The sequence below is a fragment of the Lissotriton vulgaris genome, chromosome 12 (genome assembly GCF_964263255.1).
Source record: "Lissotriton vulgaris chromosome 12, aLisVul1.2, whole genome shotgun sequence".
In the NCBI taxonomy this organism is placed as follows: Eukaryota; Metazoa; Chordata; class Amphibia; order Caudata; family Salamandridae; genus Lissotriton; species Lissotriton vulgaris.
The window spans coordinates 307,968,804-307,984,895 of record NC_141700.1 but is presented as its reverse complement, the minus strand read 5'-3'; positions in this window follow the sequence as shown (position 1 = coordinate 307,984,895).

Below are 16,092 nucleotides of genomic sequence, written 5' to 3'. Positions count from 1 at the left end.
AACCAGTGAAATTCAGCAGTTATAGTTACCTGAGGTAACTATAACTTAATTCCCTGCAATGCACTGTCATCAATGATGTCACTGACCATGCCATGAGTGATGTAATATGTAAGGTCATAAGCAGTGCATTGCGGGGCATAGGGTATAGCTAACTCAGGTAAATATGTCTGTTGTTTTCTCATGTCACGAAACAGCGGATACGATCCTCTGAGGTTTCTGCACTCTGGTAAGATTACATGTAATATATCCAATGTCGCAATTTTGATACGTAATATTACCTACCACATTCAACCTCACACTACTCATTACCTCTTTTAGGCTCCAATCGGCTGGTGGACATCTCTTTGTTCGTCGTTCACTTGCAGACCTCATTCTTTGAGGCTTCTGTATTTTGGTATAATATTTGCTTCTATATCCCAGTTTTTAAATAGTTCTCCTGATTACACACACCTGACTGCTCTTTACAATTAACTATAGAGGCTGTCCATCCACCCTCCCATAGTCCTGAGGAAGACCCGCTCTGATGCACTTCAAATTTGCACTTCCACAAGGGTCGAAACGTCAACAAGTTTCATATGTCCGCATAGTCTCCAGGTCACAAATGAATTCATTAATGAAGCTTGGAACATTTGTGCATATTCATATAGGACTATAAGAAAAATAGCCCCTTTTTTATCCCCACCTGTTTTACTTCACGTTTTTTCATCATGTATATAGTGTACTGTCCACATCACTAATCACTATATGCCACTTACTCACAATTGTCACTGATTGCAATTAAGTTTGCCTGTGTGACAGCCGCAAGGATGTGATTCTTACTTTAAATACACCATAGAGGGCAGGCGGGATGGCCAGTGAATACAAAACATACCATGGAGGGCAACAGTGAGACTATAATACCATCCCCTCAGACAATGGAGGGGAGATGGGAGGAAGTCAGGGGCAGCAAGCGACCACACAGAGAAGGTGGGAGGGGCTGTTGCTGCACAGAATACCATGCTTGACATGCCGGAAGGTTAGTGACAGCGAAATGGCCATGGTGGGCAAGAGGGAGGTAAAGGGTCATGCACAAAGGACCATGGAGGACAGAACGCAGGGGAAGAGGCTGGTCTCAGACAAGAGAGGGCAGGGGAACGGGCTTAGAAACAGACCAAGCAGGAGAAGCAATTACAGCACAACAGAGCATTAAACATGCTTCTGCTGGCTTGGAGAAGACTTGTGTTCTGTTTCCCTGCCTGTACAAATGCGGGCATGGAAACAGAACCCATATTGCTCCCACATGGTGGGACCATGCCTAAATAGCTGCCCCCTCCGGGCAGGAGCAATGCAGGCTTCCACACCATGCAGGGAGCCAGCTTGGTCCTCAAGGGCCCTGGGCTCCGACCAGAGCCCCAACATGTGCTCTGTGAGTGGCCCACTTCTTGCCCTGGGGGATAGGGTCTCCGGAGCCAAGAAGGCTCAGGAAGGGGGGCCACGCAACCCCAAAAATCCCTGGGAGATGGGGTTCTTGGACCTATGAAGGATTGGGAAGAGGACCACATGGCCAGCTCCCATTTTTAATCCATTTGGCCCTGGGAGATGGGGTCCCCAGATCCAAGAAAGCTTGGGCAGTGCGGCCATGTAACTCCCCTCCAATTTTTAAATGTATTTGGCCCTGAGGGATGTGGTTCCTGTGGCCTTTTAAGTCTTGAGGAGGGGAGTTGCACACCCTACTCCCCTGTTTAATTGCATTTGGCCACGAGGGATGGGGTCCCCAGGGCCTTTTAAGAATTGGGGAGTGACCCATGTGTCCCCCTCTCCTTTTTATTGGAACTGGCTTCATGTAATGTGGTCTGGGGCCCAGAGGCCTATCTAATGCTGTGCACATCATTCGAGATGACATCAGTGATGTCATAAATGATGTAATAGAACATGTCATGAGGGATGTAATATGTGAGGTCATAAGCAATGCATGGCAGGGGCACAAGTAATAGGAAGCTCTGCTAAAAAATAAATTGCATATTTCGGTGTTTTTGTTGCTGTCCTGACATATTCACCAAACTATAAAGTTAATTCAACCTGTGTGTGCGTGTGTTTATACTTATATATATTTGTGTGCCTGTGTGAGAGTGCAATAGTATGTAAATGACACCAACACATTTCTCCTGCTGGCAAGATGGTTTGGTGATTAAGCATTTGCGTAGAGAACTGCTGAATTTTGCAACTTCAAATTCCAGGGGCCTCATTTATGAAAAGTGACGCATCGCTGCGTGAAAACAGCGATGCGTCACTTTTCACTGCCCACTCCTTATGACATTCCTGATGCGTCATATTTAATGTATGACGCATCATGTCGCAAGGAGTTACAGATACGTCCGTATTTCTGACGTATCTGTAAGCGCAAAAGTGACGCATTGCTGGAGGGTGTAACAAAAGTGACGCAACTCCAGCAATGCGTCCTTTCACATGGGGAAAGCCCCATGTGAAAGGGCCTGCGTCAGTCTTACGCCTGCTGTGAGGCAGGCGCAAGATTTTGAAGCAACAGCGTCCTAAAAGTGAAAAGTGATCACTATTACGAGGCTTTTTGCGGGGGAACGCCCCCTCTGCATACATTATACCTGACGCAGGTATAATGTGGCGCAGGGGTTTAAAAAGTGACGCATCTACCTAGATGCGTTACTTTTTAAATATGGCGCAACAAGGCGCATTTTTTACACGGCTGGTGCATCACAAAAAGTGACGCACCGGCGGCGCTAAACTGACGCAAGGCCTTCATAAATAAGGCCCCAGATAGGCAAACTCAGACTTCATCCTTTTGAAATCGTCCAAATGGGTACCGTTAAAGTGAGTGGTACCATCTGTTATTTCGAGTGCTTAGAAACCGCTATCTAGTTGTATGAAACACTAAATATATCATAAAAGGTTATTGTAATTCTCTGAAAGCTGCCTTCACCCAGTGAGAAGATAGTATAAGTAAAAAGGTCTGGGGACCTTACATTTTTCTTTTTAAATAAGTAACTCTACGGTAAATGCAAACATTTGGGAAATGACTGCTGTCCTCAAGGAACTGCTGCTACAAAGAAGACAGCAATGGCCTCAACTCAAAGGTGCAAAACTCAGTCCCTTCGACTTTTCTCGTCCCTACCTGAGAATATTCTGGTTCGTTGTAAATAACATTCCAGCAGAAACAGAACAGATTCACTTTAGGCAATGAATTTTTAATAGGTTGAGACTGCAGGGAGAAAGAAGGGCCAAGCTCGGCGCTGCTATCTGATGGAGAAGGTCAGTGTTTCAATGGAGAGAGGGCATGGATGAGAGAACAGATCTGACAGCCCTCTTCAACTGAGATTTCGACCTGTCACAGAGAGGCATACCTTTACATATTAGGGCCTTGTTTCCAAAAGGAAAGCTTGCACACGTACTCATAAATAAAAAACCTCACGCTATCTTCTAATTGCAAGCCGAGACTTAAAAAGAATTTAACATTTCTTAAAAAGATCTAATGCAGAACTGAGGGAAATGTTTTTAGGCAAAAACATGAGTGATAGAATACAAATCAGGGCATAGGAAGCCACTGTGGTTTCCTGATTGCGCAAGGTGACCTTTTCTGAATGTCTCTAACTATGTATAGCGAATGGTGGCGAGGAGCGACCTTGTTCGTATCCGCTCAAATTTCTGAGACTAACTAGACCAAAGACTACACCACCAGGAAAATGATTTCAGGTTATCGGAGGTATCGGTCCTCTTCCTGGCATTAAAATGTGCCGGTGATTAGTGACTCGCTGTTGGAGGATGTTGGAGACTATCAGCCTGATTCATGTACATGCCGTTTTGCGTGTCCCTAATAGCGAATAATAGCGACTCGCTATTGAGAAAACGCAAAACGGCATTCATGTATTTTTCGGGGAAAAAATAGCGACTCGCACGCGGGCGCTAAAGCCGTTAGCGACCTACAAAAAACGCAGAAAAATCGCTATTTCCGGGCACCAGCGATCGGGATTGCGTCTCGCAATCCCGATCGCACGGGATAGCGACTCGCAATCCCGATCGCACGGGATTGCGACTCGCAATCCCGTGCGATCGGGATTGCGAGTCGCATTATTGCGGGATCCGGAAATACGGGAAGACGCATTCCGAGCACCGTGATGACATCACAACCAGGAAGCAGCCAAATCCCACCCCCAAACACCACAGTGACGCAATCATCCGACTCTACACGACGGAAAGCTGCCGCTGAACTGCCGTTAGCGACTCCCGACCCGGCAGAAATAGCGACCGCCATGTCTGAAGAACCTCTGCCTGGCCCCAGCAACAGCGCTAGCCGCAAGCGCAAACTGAAGTTCTCCGAGTCGGAGCTGGAGAACCTCATAGAAGGGGTGGTGGCCCAACACGACCAGCTCTTTGGTGCCAACTCCAGGAGGGTCCCAGAACAGGAGAAGAGGAGGATCTGGGTGGGGATTGCCTCCAGCGTGAACTCTGTTGGCGTTGCGGACAGGTCGGTGGAGGAGCTTAAGAAGCGCTGGTACGACCTCCGAGGGCGTGCCAAGGAGAGGGTGGCGGCGCGTCTCGGTGAGTCGTCAGGCACAGGAGGTGGTGGACCGACTGTCCCACCCAACACCCCCCTGGAGGACCGGGTAGAGGACACCTTGGAGAGGGAGGCGTGTGTTGGCGTGACCACTCTGGACTCCTCCCGCCCAACCCACAACACCCAAGGTAAGTGGCATGCGACTGCGACCCTGTCCCCTATGACCGTCCCTGCCCGAATAGGCTCACTCATTGGCCCTTAATCATGCCTATGTTGTGCATCAGGAAATGCCCTCAGGCATTGTGGGAGACGTAGTATGTCCACAATGTAGTAGTACCACAATGCGGCCAGAAAGGTTCCTAAGCCCACAAATCCACAGCCATCCAGGGAATGTCACCCAGCATGCATGTAACATCTGCACGTCTGACAGTCACATGCACCTAATGAGTATCCACTTACCCTCACAGGTGCAGATGATAGCAGTGACAGTGAGAGGCTGGTGATCGTCGAGGAGGCCCAGGAGGAGGAATCCCTACCCGCTACCCAGCCACCATCCCCTGCCGCTGCGCCAACACCAGCAGCCAGGCCCCCCACCATACCTGCTGCACCATCTGCAGGCCCACCGGTTACCAAGGCCAGGCCCCCCACCTTACCTGCTGCACCATCTGCAGGCCCACCGGCTGCCAAGGCCAGGCCCCCCACCAATGTGCCTCCAGTGCCTGCCGCACCTGCGACACCAGCTGCTACAACACCTGCAGCTCCTCCTCCACGATCTGGCCCAGCCACATCCGCTACACAGCGGCAGAACAGCAGGAGGGGCAAAGGGCATCTCCATGCCTGCATGAGCGTGGAGCGGCGAATGCTCCGTCTACACCAGAGGCAGTCGCAGCAGCAAGGAGCCATCCAGCTCCAGCTGCAGAAGATCGGCCGCAATGTGGCGGGAGTCGGCCAGCGGGTGGACCGCATGACGGCGGCCATTGAGCGCATGACGGCGGCAATGGAGGCCAATACTGCTGCGCTGGGGAAGCAGCGCAGTGTTGCACGCAGGCGCCACCACCAGCTGCTGAGCCAGATGGCGACCTATAGTCGCTCCAATTATGTGGCAGCAAATGCCACCACCCAGCTGTCGCGGCGCTCTATGACCCAGCAGCACCAGCTGGTCCAGTGCTGCGAGGAGATTACCCGGGTGCTGGAGCACTTGACCACCGCCGTGGTCCCACTGCTCACACCTGTGCTACCGGCCATCGTAGGGGGAGATGATGCCAGTGAGGCTGCCTCCAGCGTGAGCAGCAACTCTGCCACGCAGGCCCCCCCACCTAGGCGCAGCACCAGGGCTACGCCTGGTCCATCTGCCCAGGATGAGGATGAGCCTCAAAGGCGCCTGGGAAATGTGCGCAGGAAGCACCAATGACATTGTGTCAGGGACACAGGCGCAGGCTGAAGATAAGCCTGCCATGGACATTTACATGCAGTATGCTGGAATACTGTATTTTTTTGTAAATAGTTCTTACCATGACCCTTTTCTGTTGTGATTGAAACAAATACATTTATTTTGCAGCACACATTCGCCTTGTGTTATCATTACATTTTGCATGCAATTGTGATATGTGGGGTGGGGGAAGGGGGTGGGCTAGAAATTGTTAGCTGTGATGTGGTTGCGACGTCTGTGGCCTTCAGCTGGGTTCTCCCCGCGTGCATGGTGCGCATTTGCTGGTGGCCGGTCGTCCCCCTCAGATTCACTGCCTGAGATGTCAACTGGTATCCGGCGCTTGGTTGCAATGTTATGAAGCATTGCACAGACAGCCACAATGCGGCAGCACGCTGCAGGACTGTAATACATGGCCCCACCTGTCTTGTGCAGTATACGGAACCTGCTCTTGAGCAGGCCAAATGTCCTTTCAATACAGTTCCTTGTCCGGATGTGCGCAACATTGTAGCGCCATTGCTGAGGTGTGGCAGGGTTGAGGTAAGGGGTCAGGAGGTATTCCCGTAGGGCGTAGCCACTGTCACCTGAATGAGAGGAGCAGATGTTGATTGCCTGTGCAGCGCAGTTACTTCATAGCAATGTGACATTGTCGACAAAGTGTACTTACCAAGTAGGTGTCCTTCCCCAAACTCTCCCCTGATCAGTCGTGTGTGGAGTCCGCTGTGCCTGAAGATGAAGGAGTCATGGGTACTCCCTGGGTACTGGGCCACAATGTCAGTGATGATGCTCTTGGCATTGCAGACCATCTGTATGTTGAGGGAGTGGTAGGACTTTCTGTTGCGGTACATATACTCCGTGCCAGCTGGTGGGCAGATGGCGACGTGGGTACAGTCTATGCAGCCGAGGACATGGGGAAAATGGGCAACATTATAAAATTGTAGTTTAGTGAGGTCCAATTCCTGTTGGCTCGTGGGAAATGTGATGTGCCGGTGGAGCTGGCTGAGCATGGCGTCAACAAAAGTGTGGAGGCAGCGTGACATGGTGGGCTGGGATATCCCCCCAGCAGCGGCTACTATGCCCTGGAAACTGCCGGAGGCCAGGAGGTGCAGGCTGCACAATACCTGCACATGTGTGGGCACAGAATTGTTTCGCCTTGTTGGGTGCTGCATGATGGGGTTGAGTTCTTGTATCAGCCAGGTGATCATTTCCCCATTCAGCCTGTATTTTGCATATATCTGTTCTCTGGTTTGGCCCAGCAAGGTGACCCGCTGCCGGTAAATCCTTGCCTGCCTCATGCGTCTCCTCCGTGCTGCTCGCTGTAGCCTTCGCCGCCTCACCACCATGTACATCCCAGGCATCCTAATGCTGCTGCTGAATGTCCTTATGTGTGATTGGTCAGGCCTGGAACTGTTGGTGATTGGCTAACAGTTTTTCAAATTTGCCTTCATCATGGCTTGTATGGTTACCACCTGCTTTGAGCTGTCCTTAAATTGCGCCGCGCAAACGTGCGATTTTGCGCTTTTTCGCTAATGTATTTCTTGCATGAATGCCAATTGCGACAATATTGCGTTTCGCTAATCATTTCGCAGAATCCGTGGTTGGTCGCTATTTCCGTATCGCTAATGCTCGACTTCCCGGAGTCTGCGACTATTACTGCGTAATCGCTATTCCAGTCGCAATTATTTTTTTGCGATTTCGCTATTTCGTACTTGAATGCCGATTCCGTCTTTTGCGCCCGCAATTGCGTTATCGCAGCCATTGCGGGCGCTATTTCGCTTCATGAATCAGGCTGTATGCCCCTGATAATGAGTGGGTCGGGGTTTTTTCACTCCTGTTTCAGCAGGGATCGGAATTATGATTTGGATGTTATTGAATGCAAGTTCAATTAAATAGCCAGCCCTGAATGCAAGTTCAATTAAATAGCCAGCCCTGCTCTATCGTTTTTTATGAGATGCACAAATAGCTCATTGATTATGATAACCTCAAACCAGGGACCATGGCAACAGTTTAACGCCCCGATTCCGAGAGTAGTTGGAAAGTGGATGGTATTTCATACACCTGGTAAAACCTTTAATGCAAGGATGAGGTGTTTGTCGACAGCAGTAAATGCTTTCTTTTCCCAATGTTGCCACTGGGACTGGGGCATGATTTGCTGATTTGGTATTTATTGCATTAAAATCCACAATTTTTGCCTTTTTCCTCCCTGTTAGGCAGACTAACGAGAAGTCATTCAACAAAGTAGCATTGCACAGCTCTTGACCCTTGAAGTCATCACTAGGTTGAAATCTTGCGCTACTGTTTTCCATTCTAAAACCTCCTTTTTTGCAGGTGAGCAGTGGGGCGGGCAAGGAGTGGAAATTGAACTGAATACATTACCTGGGAGAGAAGAGAAAGAAAGGGCAGTGCTTCGTGAAATACCAAAGGGCATGCTAATGGTAACAGCTTACAACCTTCGCTACCTCTATCTGAATCCATCATAATACTAATAAGATGGAGTCCTTTTCAACTGGATATACGTTTAAAGCTGTCTGGGAAACCACAACTTTTTGGATGTACCTAAAAGTGAGCCCAGTAATGTTTCTTTTGAGTTAGCCAATAGCATTTGGTACAGAATTGTAGATTCTTGGGCCCAGATAGTGTGATGTCCTTGAGTTGTCATTGCATTCCACAAGGTGGAGCAGGCCAAGGCAAAGACATTTACTAAGCCACAAAAAGCTACCTTGCATGGCTCAGCCCGGATTAGTAAATATGGAGTAATGTAAGGCAGTGTAAGTCACAGTCTCATGCTATTCTTCCCTGGGAAGGCGTTCAACGAAGGCGTTCAACGAGTGGAGCATTCATGGATTTTGGTGTATTCCCAGATTTACTAAGACGGGGAAACCAGGGAATGTGTCGAAATGCTACTCCTTCCCAGGTCAAGCATAACAGGAGAATGTGTTTATTTCTCCTTGTTGTTTCCTCTTTGTGCATGTGCTGCATTTTGCAGTTAACATAGAAAGAGGAAAAAGCCTCAAAGAATTGTTTTAAAAAACAATACTGGCAGTAATGGAGGCACTCTTGGAAGGGTGGCTGTATTGGCACTATGAAGCATTCAGTGCTCCTTGGAAGTAAATATGGCACATTCCTGCCCACTCCCTTTGACCCAGCCCTGCACAGTAAGTTGTCTTGCTGCATTGTGTTGTGCCAAATGTTAGAAAATCTGTACCTTGGTCCATGGATAGACATATCTACAAATCCTTATTTTTTACCGGATCCCAGATCTCCTAGCTTTCCCGGCTTGAAATGCTCTAAATCAAAATAGCTATATATTTTATGGTCATAGAGTCACACACAAACAAATAATAAATAAGAAACTATTGAAAATGAAAATGTCAGTCAATCTCAACAACATTAAGAACTACAAGAGTCCTCTTAAGAGCTCTTAGTGAGACTGCCAACAATTGGCATGTCTTTTAGAACAATAGTTTTTATACCCTAGACGGTTTGGTTTGGTATTTCTTGTAATTTATTCTCTTATAAATGAACAGTCTGAGTTGAATGCTTTTTTGAAAAATCAGATAAATTCAAAGAAATAGCGCATACCCGACAGAACCAATTGTATACCTTTACTGTTGCCAGGTTCTGAGGGATACTGGGTTACCCCATTGTGATTGAACGATTTTAGACCAATGGGTTTGTTGACTACAGTTGAGAGGCCCTACAGCAGAGAGTGTTCAACCCCCAAACTAAACTGGTCATGCTTTTAAATTATCGTTTTACTTTTAGGTTATCATTTTTTGTTTATTTGCAATTTTTTTCAAATTGCGAAGAGTTCCACAAAATTCTGGTATATGTTGGTAAGCAAAATATAAAGGCCGCTGGCAATTGGATACAATACCCCAAAGACATATTAGGGTGTACTGGTTAGCCCTTAATCCTGTGAAAAATCAAATAATATAAAGGTAATTTTATTCATACAATGAACAGTGAACCTTTTAGGGAAGCTGCATTCAGGCTACCAGTAGCTAAAAACGGCTTTTATGTGAATAGTTAATGAGCTCCCAACTGCCCAAGTAGAATGACACGGAGAGGCAAACAAGTTTCAATGACGTTAACACCCACTCATCATGCATGGCATGGCCCAAGCCATGTAAGAAATAACCAAATACACAATACTGTTAGTAAAAAACTTTACTCTCCACACCACATTTTAGAAAAGCATTAACATTTCAAAAGGTATTTAATAGGAAAAAATATTCAAGCAAAATCAGTGGGAAATGCAATACATAGAAAATGAACTAATGGAACAGCAAAAAAAAGAAAAAAGAAAGAAAACATTTAAAATTATTTTCAGTTCCTTTTGTGTTGTCAATGCGCTTCTGTGTTACATTTTATTGCCTTATGGGTGACACTTTAAGTGACACTATTGCAAGCAGAAGCAATAAGTTAACTCTTGCTCTGACATGCACACAAACCTAACATGAGCTGTGTGGAAGTGTCTGTAAGCGCTAAGGGTGGGCGTAGTTCGCGAAGTAGTGCTACGCGAAGCTACGCGAAGTGCCCTTCGCACTACGCAAACTTCACGTAGCACTACGCGAGCTGTGTAGTAGCATGTTCGCACGGTGCAAGAAGTGTTTTCAATGATTGCACAGTGCCGACAAGCATCCGGCACTGTGTAATCATTGAAAACGGCATCTTGCACAGTGCGAGCTGTAGTTTTCTGTTGCTCGAGAAGATTATTACTCGAGCTGCAGCTTTCTCAACGCGAACTGGTAGTTTCTCATTGAGAGCGGTCGCAAGCATGAGCAACCACTCACAATGAGAAACCTTACTTCCCCACGTTGAGAATCTCGCCTGGATGTCATTTTGCTTGCTCGCGGTCGCGAACATGACGTTCAGGACCGCGAACAAGCAAAAAATGAGCTCTGCACTACGCTACGTTGCACTACGCGTGTTCGCACTGTGCTACATGCAGCTCGCATAGTGCGAAGTTGCGCAAACTTCGCAAACTCCGCGAGCATAGCGTAGTGCTTCGCCTAGGCCTAGTAAGCGCTAGCATTCCTTTGCATTGTATTTACCTCGTAGCTCTGAACCTAAATAACTGTGCTGTGGTATCAAAGGCCCATATCACTGCAAGAGGGAATGGCTTTCATTTCTCTAGTGGTGGTTCAAGGCATCTGCAAAGAATTACTCAGAGCTGAGTTTGTCTGCCTCCCGGCTCATGCCTCTTCTGATGGAAGGCGATTTTTCTTGTGAGGTCATCGTGGTCAGCTAGCGGCAGAGTGGTTTCTGTAAAATAGACATCCACAAGATGATGATTATAAGTAGTGGTTTATTAAGAATAAAGATCCCATCCACAGGTGAACATCCAGTCAGCATCAAAGCTTGGTTGAAACTGCCTGCTGAACAAAGCATAACATTCCATGAGATGTGCAGGTGATTCTAGTGCCTCATGACATCAGCACAGCTATGTCATGAAGCACAGACACAGAGAACCAGGATGCCACACATCTTCCTTCTAACAAGAGGAACAAAATTACAAAGAGGAATAAGTTAAAATGAAAACATAAATCATACAGTTATGTAGTCCTTTAAATACTCAGGAGCATGACAAACCCTTGCAGACTTTCGAGGAAGTGAGGAAGATTGATCACTAGTTTGAGAATAACGACTACAAGAAGCCTCCACAATATCATTACTAACCACCACCACCCTGTTCAAATTCCAAACTCGATGGTCTGCAGTTTTGATGGCGTTCTTAAAAACCTTGATAACACGGATAGGTTTTTTAAAAGTAGCAGAAAGGGCCTTATTGTTTTTGCAGGGATTTTTAATAAGTACCCAATCACCCACCTTGACAGGAGTGACCTTTACAGAATTCCTTGCATCAAAATTTCTTTTTCTATTCTCAATCCTAGAAGATTCACGCACCCTCCAATCATCCCTGACATCATGAGGACATGGCTGTAAGTCATTGACCCATGCGGGTACTACAAGTGTATTAGGAGTACGTCCCCTAAAAAGTTCAAAGGGGGTCTTCCCAGTAACAGCATGGGGAGATATCCTATAAACCTTAACTTTCTTAAAGACATCTTCCCTCCAATCCGTCCCAGCAGACTTAGCCATCCTAATGGTTTCTTTAAGAACCCGGTTGAATCTCTCAACGGTACCGTTGGTTTCTGGGTGGTATAGGGATGATTTTTTGTGTTTGATACCATGTTCTAAGAGGAATTGTTCCATGTCCTTAGATACTAACTGAGGACCATTATCAGTGAGAATGATGTTAGGAATGCCTTCTCTTGCGAACAGTTTGGCCAAAAATGCCACCACATTTTTAGTCTCAATTCCACGAGTAATGGCAATTTCTGGCCATCTGGAAAAGAAATCAACAAGGACAAGAACATACCACTCACAACCACCTGAAACTATGGGCCCCAAAATATCCAAACCAACCTCTTCCCATGGTGCATTCGGTTTGTCTCTAATTACCATGGGCTGAACCTTGGGTTTCGCTACCCTTTCACTAAGAGCACAGTCAATGCAATCCCTAACCTTACGTTCCACTTCCAAATCCATATTTGGCCACCAATAAGATCTCCTCAAAATCTCCTTGGTTTTTGAAACTCCTAGATGTCCTATATGTGCTAAAGACATAAGCTCATTCCGAAGAGCTACAGGTGGAACTAACCTAGTGCCCCTAAAAAGTAAGCCATCTTGTTCTGAGAGCTGATCTTTGACATGCCAAAACTTCTCAATCCCTTCATTAGGCTTCGGTTTAACCTTCCACCCAGTCATTAATAGATTAAGTACTTCCACAAGAATTAAATCTTCTTGAACCATCCTCAACCACCTTTCTTTATCAATAATAGCTTCCTCAACAACACAAACCATTTCATCATCATCATCATCAAAATCATCCTTACTATCAGCCTCACAAACAGGAACAAGACGAGACAAAGCATCTGCCACTTTATTTTCCACTCCAGGTAGGTATTTTACATCAAAATCATAATCTTGTAAACCAACAACCCATTTCGTGATCCTACCTGACACTGCATCAATACCCTTTTTCTTTAAAATTTCACAAAGCGGCTTGTGATCTGTCCTAACCTCAAAGGTGGTTCCCCATAATAGGTTTTTGAGCTTCTTGACCGACCAGTAAACAGCGAGGGCTTCACGCTCAATCACCGAGTATCGAGTTTCAGCTCCCTTTAAACTCCTTGACAAGAAAAGAATGACCCTCTCAGTGCCCTCAAACTTCTGTACAAGTACCGCTCCCAAACCTTTCAAGCTTGCATCAGTAATCAAAATGGATTTTTCAGAAGGATCAAAACTGCTTAATTTAGGTGCAGAGGCTAGTCTCTCCTTGATGACCTCAAATTCTTGCTGACACTTTTCTTCCCAAATAAACTCCACTCCTTTCTTTAACAAATACCTCATGTTGACACACAAAGAGGCAAAATCCTTCACAAACTTACTATAATATTCAGCAAGCCCCAAAAAACTCATCAATTCTTCTTTATTCTGCGGGGGAGACAACTTAGAGATGGTGGAGATCAAATTCTCTTTGGGTAAAATTCCTCCTTCAGTGATTGTGTGACCTAGATAGTCAATGGAAGTTTTTCTGAACTTGCATTTCTCAATCTTGACAGTTAAACCTGCATCACACAGTCTTTCTAAAACAGCAAAAAGCCTAGAATCATGTTGCGAATTATCTATGCCAAACACAAGAATATCATCCTGATAGACCCTGACACCTTGTAAACCTTTTAAGACTTTTTCCAATGCCCTCTGAAAAACCGATGCGGCTGACACTAAACCAAATGGTAGTCTGACGAATCTAAAAGTGCCATAAGGAGTCACAAAAGAGGTCAAATCTTTCGAATCTTCTTCTAACCTAATCTGATGGTAGGCGGACCTTAGATCAATGGTGCTGAAAATTTTAGCACCTTTAAGTAGCATAAGCATGTCTGCAATCTTGGGTAGAGGATAATGATCTGTGACAACACACTTGTTAAGCTCTCTTAGATCAACACAGAGACGGAGAGAGTTGTCCGATTTCTTGGCTGCGACAATCGGGGCAACCCACTCCGTTCCCTCTACTGTTTCTATAATGCCTCCTTTGACAAGCTTTTCAAGTTCATCTTTAACTTGTTCTCTGACTGCTACAGGTACATTTCGTACCTTGCAGCAAACAGGTACAGCATCCTTTTTCAAAATGATACGATGACAATAATCATTAAGGCACCCCAAGTTTTCCGAAAAAACTTTAGGAAATTTCATTTTCAGTTCACTAGTGAAATCATGAGAAACTAGTGAAACACTTTGAGAGGTGCAGGGAAAAGGCTCTTTTAGAACAATAGGAGGTGTCGAGTTTGGATCAAGCATTACGCCTAAATCCTTGAGAGCGAACCAGCTTATTATGCTATCTCCTTTTTGAGAAACATAAATCTTTGCTTTGGTCAACCTATTCTTATAATTAATCACTCCTTCAAAAACCCCAAGTAGTTTAATGGGTTGCCCAGCATAACCAAATGGTCTTATATCCGGGCGGGATAGCTCAAGTTTCTGTCCCAACTTACTCAAAAAAAAATCTTTTGCTACAATAGTGATTTTTGCTCCAGAATCAAACAAAACTTTAGTGGGAAAACCTTCTACCATAATCTCATCACAAGGAGAGTTCTTTGCTTCTTCAGCACTAACAGTCTGTATACAGATTTGACCACAATCTAGATGTTCATCCAAATTACTCTCATTTTCAAAATCATAAAATATTTCATTCACTTTACCTTTGTAGTTTCCCCCTCTACAACATGAGGTAAAGTGTCCTTTCCTTTTGCACTTACCACAATAGGCTTTCCAGCCTGGACATTGTCTATCCGTAGCAAAATGCCCCATTTTACCACATCTGTAACACCTTACTTGGGAGAAGTCCAAACCGTTCTCCTTTTTCTTATAGGGAATTTTGCTTAAAACATTTTCATTTCTAGACTCTTTCTGGTGATTCTCACCTACTCTAGGAGTAGATTTTACAACATTCACTGTTTCTTTAGAAGTTTTGTTCTCACCATTTTTTTTTATGACTTCCACGCATTTGATAGAATGTTCTATCCTCTTTGCAATAGTAAGAACTTCTTCTAAAGAAGGTTCGTCCTTTTGCCATAATTCTTCCCTCACCTTTTCAATATAACATCCAAGCATGAACTGATCCCTTATATGTTCATCAAGACTTGCACCAAACTTACAGGAGGAAGCAAGCTTCCTTAAAGCTGTAATGTAATTTTCAATTGTCTCTTCTTCCATTTGTGTTCTTCGACCAAAATGATATCTTTCTAGAATAGTACTGACTCTAGGAAGATAATGCTCATCCAGTTTTGCAATACATATTTCATATTCATTTAAACTACCATCATCAAGGTCAGGCAAATGATCGAATACCTCTTGCCCTTCTGCCCCCAAACAGTGTAAAAGTAAAGCTGTCTTCCTTTCAGCGCTCAAGCTAGATCCACATACCCTTGCATACCTCTCAAATACTTTACGCCATTTTTTCCATCTGATAGGTGGATCTCCAGGTGAGGACAAGAAGAAGGGGGGAGCAGTTACATTTTGCATTATATTATAACTAAAATAGAAGAACCAAGGAAATAAAAAGAAACAAATAATGGTAATAACAATGAAAGTCCAATATCCAATATGTGTGTGTGTCACAGTAAGTGCACACAAAAGAACAGCCTTAAGTAACAGTGCAGGAAAAGTCTAATGTGTGTGTGTCACAGGAGAAGTACACACAAAAGTAGCTTGAAGTGAGTGTGTCACAGAAGGTGAATAACGGTTAAATGCGAACAGTACCTTTATATTGTTCAATCCACAAATAACTTCAGTGTAATTCAATCCATAAATAACTTCAGCGTAAATTATTGGTGGAGATTAGCGGTGGTCTGAGTCACGAAACGCGCTAAAACGCAATGTCTATTGCGAAGGGAAAGTGACCAATTCAAAATGGCGGCCACGTTAACGTGATACCCAGAGTACCTTGCGGGACGCTTGCGTCTTACCCAGGAAGCTTTGCGAGTAGACGTGAAGAAGAAAGAAGCTCGTTGATTATCTTCCCGGCGTTCCGATGTTGTGAAGACGCTGCTAGGTAATGGCGTTCCCGAGGAGCCAGCTCGTGAAGACGTTGGGC